This window comes from Anopheles nili, chromosome X, assembly GCF_943737925.1.
Source record: "Anopheles nili chromosome X, idAnoNiliSN_F5_01, whole genome shotgun sequence".
Classification (NCBI taxonomy): Eukaryota; Metazoa; Arthropoda; class Insecta; order Diptera; family Culicidae; genus Anopheles; species Anopheles nili.
The window spans coordinates 14,981,702-14,987,845 of NC_071293.1; positions in this window are offsets into that span (position 1 = coordinate 14,981,702).

A 6,144-nucleotide genomic window follows, 5' to 3' on the forward strand; every position below is an offset into this window, starting at 1 on the left:
TAAAAATGTTTTTTGTTGAACCATGGTGATTTTCTTCAACTTTTGAACATTTTTGGAACTTTGAAGTTCAACTTTACGGCCCGCAATATATTGGAAATATGTAAATGCGGCCTGCCAATGAAATGAGTTTGACACATCTGCTTTAACCCTACGAGAACTTTAAGGGTATAATGTTGCGATCTCACCCTATCTGCAATCTGTTTTATATTCCCCTCTCACTCATCAGCCTTCATGACCACTGTGACTCTACTTCTCGCTACCCCTCTCATCCACAACCGACAAAAATTTACCGTCAAAGCTATCGTGTCACTCTTTGCTCTCGCTTCCACTCACTGTCTCTTCTTTACTTCACCAAAAATTGAGCTTACTCACCCTCCAGCGCTATAGCGTGTCGCACGGCGCTCTCTTTATCGCTTATTTGAAAGCGCACTGGGACTCTCTGTTTTGAAGCGATCAGCTGCGTAAATTGTTTTTTTATCTGTAAAGTTACCAAAAAAATCACAATATTCAAATATATTTTCTACTGAATGACACGCATCATGTTCGAAATACAGTATACAAGCATGGAAATACACAATTTTTGCATAAAATACAACGTCACAAGGTTCTCAAATGAGCACATATATAATATTATCCATACGCTCAAACTGGACATACCCTACATCAATAAACCATATCATAAATCAGTGTAGGATACTTTCGATAGAGATATCAGCAACGGTTAGCGTAAAGATCCATCCGTTTGTCTATTGACGATGATGGTAGATATACTACTAAAATCAGTTATTATTTCATGAAATCATATTAACACATTGACAGTCGGCGACTGAAAAAAGATTTGACACTTTGCGTGCCGCGTTGTCTAAAAAATGGGTGATGGAAAATTTCACAAATACCCATGCTTCCCATTTTTTGGGTGATAGCGAAAACGAAGCGCCGTCAATATATCGGCACTTAAATTACAAACGCTGGTCCTTTTCGCTTGTTTCTAACGACTTGTTTCTAGCAACAAAAAGTATTAAAATGGCTATAAATATTCGTAGAATATAACGGTATATTTGCATATTTATCATATACAATTTAAAACAAGAGTTTTAATAATCAAAGCATGTGTGGCATTTCTCGAAACATTCTCCAAGATGTTAAGGTACTAAGCATTCAGCACACAAAAAGCTACTGTAACTTCTTTTTTTACTAGCAGAGCAAACTTTACACGGACGTCGTACATATCGATTTTTCCCCTAAGCTAGCAATTTTGGTTACTTTATGCTTCTTCATATCACCAGAAAGTCCCTGGGGGTTATCATATTTCGGTGTGCGAGGTGTAGGAACAAGTACAGCAATACTTGACGTTCGAAAATCAGATGTATACATCTGAACTATGCATACTGTAACTATGCATATCTGTGGGCATTTCACAATCACTGGAATCATCGGCCATGCTTGAGTACTGTAGTGGAATAGCTCTTGATATTTTTCTTGAAGCCACATCACTATTGCTGTCCTCAAGTCCTATATCAGAATCTTCGGAATTTATCGAATAATCCGATAGAGAGTCTGCAATATGCTCTTTATGAGTTACACTCATATTATATGGGTAAAATCGCTGGCATTCAAGTGACAGATTCATAAACCCGCGGCTGGCTCTCAAGTGACAGTTTCAGAATCCCGCGTTTTCCCGGGGCCATCTGTTAATGTGTTTATACGAGGATGAGCTGCAATGGAACTTACAGAGGAGGATATGCATAGTTTCCTCTCTAAAGGTATTTTTTTGAAAAAAAAAACTTCAATTATCTGGACCATGTAATGAGCTCAATGTTTTTTGGCGGACTTTAATGTCGGATAATATCGAAACTACTCACTAGCACTCCATAAATGTTTGTTGACCGAAAACTGCTATTATTTTGACGAATTGGGAACTTTTGTTGTAATTGTTTGAATGAGCACTTCAATCGTATTTTTGGTGTTTTTATTATCTATTAAGGGACGGCCTGGCCGTATTTAGATTTATATAATTATGTTTGAGCTGAAAGGTGTTTCCTCCCATCAGCCGCTGAGAGCCTTATCCCGGACTAACTCGGTTGGTTTTTGTAATGCTTCTGTGACATGTAACACAGGTAAACTTTGGTAGATTTTTGAGACCTTTACGAAGGTAGTCACTTCTGAAGATTTCTTAACCTCTTCGTCGGGTTCAAACTGCGTCATCTCAAAGATACAGTGTGAGGAGGTAGCCATATGAGAGAGATCTGGAATCCTTTATTGAACAGAGTTTTGAGGATATTTACAATTTTTCGAATAAAGAATTCGGGGCTTTTTAAAGTCTTTTCGGTTTTCAATGTTTGATCGAGCTAAGACTATCGGTGAAAATAAAGTATTATTCCGGAGACTACGTGTTTATTATCAGCAATGCATATAAAAGGGGAGCAAGCTCAGCAACATATACTGAGCTTGGTTGCCTTAGCTTGAAATAAGCTCCGGAGACTAGATTGAAGACTCCAAAGCCTGTGCCATTCTATGAAGAGGAGCCATCTGTACAAAACTGGTTGTAGGCGATGGGGCCATCATCAGGAATGCACTTGATCTCTACCCTTAATGAGGAATCTGTATGTAATAATGAATTTTAGGTTTGGTAGGCTGGCATCGATGGTCAATTGCTCGACATTAGGGTATACGCTAGTTAAGGGTTTCGGATTCGTAGAGAATTAACTCCTTTGATTTCTGGGGTTTAACTGTCGATCTATTTCACAAATTGCGTCTTTTTATACTTTTCTTTCCCTACATGTATATGTATAATCGAGTTAACCAGGATGTAGATAAGGATGTAGTATTACCTAGTATCTATGTATAAGGATGTAGTATTACCTAGTATCTATGTATACAGATCTAATCATACGTACTATCTCGTAGTATGTGTATTATACTTCTCCCGGGCTTCCAGGAAAAGACGTCCTCGCCTTTTGTTTACTAATCTACCAAAGCACATGTTCCAGAGAAGCTTTGTTCACTTAACAGTCTGCTTCAATTTGGTCATACTTTATTCCTGCTTCTTTATCTTCTTTAATGAGTTTTAGATTTAAAGTATGCATTCTGAAGAGTTGCGATTTTTATGTAACCACATCGTTGTGGATAGAAGTCTGTTTGGTTTCCACCTCAGCAAGGAGCTTATTATAGTTAGTAGCATATTTATGCAATAGTTTTAGTGTTTGTATACGGTATATCATGTCGGGAAGGACCTGAACGATCAATTCCATCTTTACGTAAATTTGAAATGTTCCAGGATCTTTCGCTTTGTTGAATAATTTTTGCATTCGTTGTTCCTGCATGCTGTTTATTTGATACTAGCTTATAAACCCGATTTCATTCGGGTCGACGTAGTTTAAGAAATCATAAAGGAGCATTTTTACGTATGCTTGTTTCATTCAATTTTTGATGTGTAAATTTTTTTTTTTCATTTAGTTGTATTCATTTTATATACGTGATTTCTGGCTTCGTCTTTGAATATTTTCTATGTCATTTAATTCACCTTTCGCTGTTGCTTTTGACACATCTTATCCAATTGGCTATACCTATATATAAATATCCTGCACTCCTTTTTAAACAAATCTTACCTTTTAACCATCTTAGCTATCAAGGAAAAAAATTTGTATCAAATCCTTTCTACTCTTGTTGTTTCACAACTACCTTTTCTCTCCATAATCTTTGTTTCGTATGATCAAGCCGTTCTTACCAAAAATTTTCTACCTTATCTGTTGCATCTTTCACGTCATGAAATTAATAAAACCTATTTTTTATGCCGAGGGCTTTCCACTTTCTCTTTTGAAAATCAGTTTTTATCCACTATCATTTTTCTTGGATCCGTCATAATTATTTATTTACATAGGTATGAGGAAAAGTAGCATGTTGTTCCATCCTGAGCATGTATGACGTTCAAAATCTTTCTACTTTTCTAACTCTTATTCTTATTTCGTCATTAAGCTGTCCGGAAACAATTTTCCATTTTCCTTTATATTTCATCTATATCGCTGTTCCCTTTTAAAACGCCATTCCGAGTTCGTAATCATTCCGCTCTGAAATCGATATTTAAATTTATTACACCAACCACATTTGCAACGCTACTCAACACAAATAAAAATTTAATCTGACTGAATAACGGCAGAGCGCTATGTGTTGCATTTTTACACTTTAAATTTAAACATTCATGAGAAGAAAATGAGTTGACTTTCCAAGCCCAGTTTAGTGTCTAAATAAATGTTTCAAGAGAGAAAAGTTGCAGGAAACTGAATTATTTGATGACGTCTTTGCATTTTTGTAATTTTTTGTTATTCTGAAAACGGAAATACCTTTCCCGACCATAATGTAAAAGTCACTTGTAAAAAAGAATAGACAAAAAAACATTTGTATCATTGAGCGGTATTAGAACATTCCAAATTAGGGTTGCATTCTCCCATTTCCGCATTGCAAAATATGATATTTTGCTACTTGTTGCATAGACTGTGTTAAGGCGTACATGAAAAGTTGTTGTCAAATTAGACGATATTTGTTACTTTGGGCATTTTTATTTTCAATATTCCGAACAGGGATTGTATGCCCTCCCACGAATTTGTCTCCAACCGGGAGAGCTGCAACGTCCTATTTTAATTTTCCAGTAAATATGGACATTTTTAAAAATTCGCCTCATTTTATTTAAATCAGACATGATTGCTATGCTTGACCATATTTTCCAATACTCTAATAGGAAGAGCTCGTATGGGAGCTCTTGTTTTTAAAATTTTGTGTAAAAAGAATCATCCTCACTTAAAATCATCCGGACCAAGCTTTATTGCTATGACCGAATTATTTTCTTGGTAATACAGACAGGAGGTTCTTTGGAAACCTCCCTTTGTTTCGCACTGGCGTAAATGAATCTTCGTCGCGTTATGAATAGGAAGAAGCATTTGTACCGCGTTTCAATCGAATTGGAAGCCATGTGAATTTTTCAATAATTTTTCTGTGTTTGGTAGATGGAGAGGGAAAACCATTTAGCTATCCGCTTCTTCTTCTTCTTTCCTGGCCTGCTCAATATTGAGCACGTCTTAGTGACATGGCCTGGTCACCAATCGTTTTCCAGGTCGCTCGGTCCATGGCTGCAACTCCCCATCCCCGGTTGCATCCGATATCCCGCAGTTTCTGCTCCACTTGGTCCATCCACCGAGCACGCTGAGCTCCTTGCCGCCTTGTGCCGGACGGGTCGCTGGTGAGCACCTTCTTGGTGGGGCATGAGTCCGGCATCCTCATGACATGCCCCAACCACCGAATTCTGCCGGCCTTCGCCACCGTCAGGATGTCCGGCTCGCCATACAGCTCAGCTAGCTCGTGGTTCATTCTTCTCCTCCACACGCCTTGCTCACACACACCGCCAAAGATAGACCGGAGCACGCACCGCTCGAAGACTGCGAGTGCGTTGACGTCCTCCGAGAGCAGAGTCCAGGACTCGTGCCCATAGAGAACGACCGGTCTAATCAGCGTGCGGTAGATGGCACACTTCGTGCGTGGGAGAAGTCACCTGGACCTAAGGAGTTTGTGGAGCCCATGGTAGGCACGATTCCCCTGAACAATGCGCCTCCGGATTTCGCAACTTACGTTGTTATCCGGAGTTACGACAGTGCCGAGGTAGCAAAACTCCTCTACTACCTCAAGTTCGTCGCCGTCCACTGATACACTGCTCCCCAGCCTGGCTCTGTCACTGTCAGAGCCCCCGACGAGCAGGTACTTCGTTTTTGTCGCATTGATCATTAGTCCAATTCTTGCGGCCTCGCGTTTTAGTCGGGTGTACGCCTCGCACACCGTCCTAGTGTTCCGCCCGATGATGTCGATGTCATCCGCGAAGCCTAGGAATTGGAGGGAGCGGGTGAAAATCGTGCCGCGGATATCGAAGTCCGCGCTTCTCATGACACCTTCCAGAGCGATGTTGAATAAGAGGCAGGAGAGCCCATCACCTTGCCTCAGACCCCGGTGAGATTCGAAAGGATCCGCTTATCGGAGTTATCCGCTTGTAGAACTGAAATTTTGAAAGTTTTTGTATGAGGTGATAAAATTTGAGTTGTTTTCGACGATATATGTAATTCAAAGTGATATTTTTTCTTTTGTTGAACGGGGGAGGGGGGG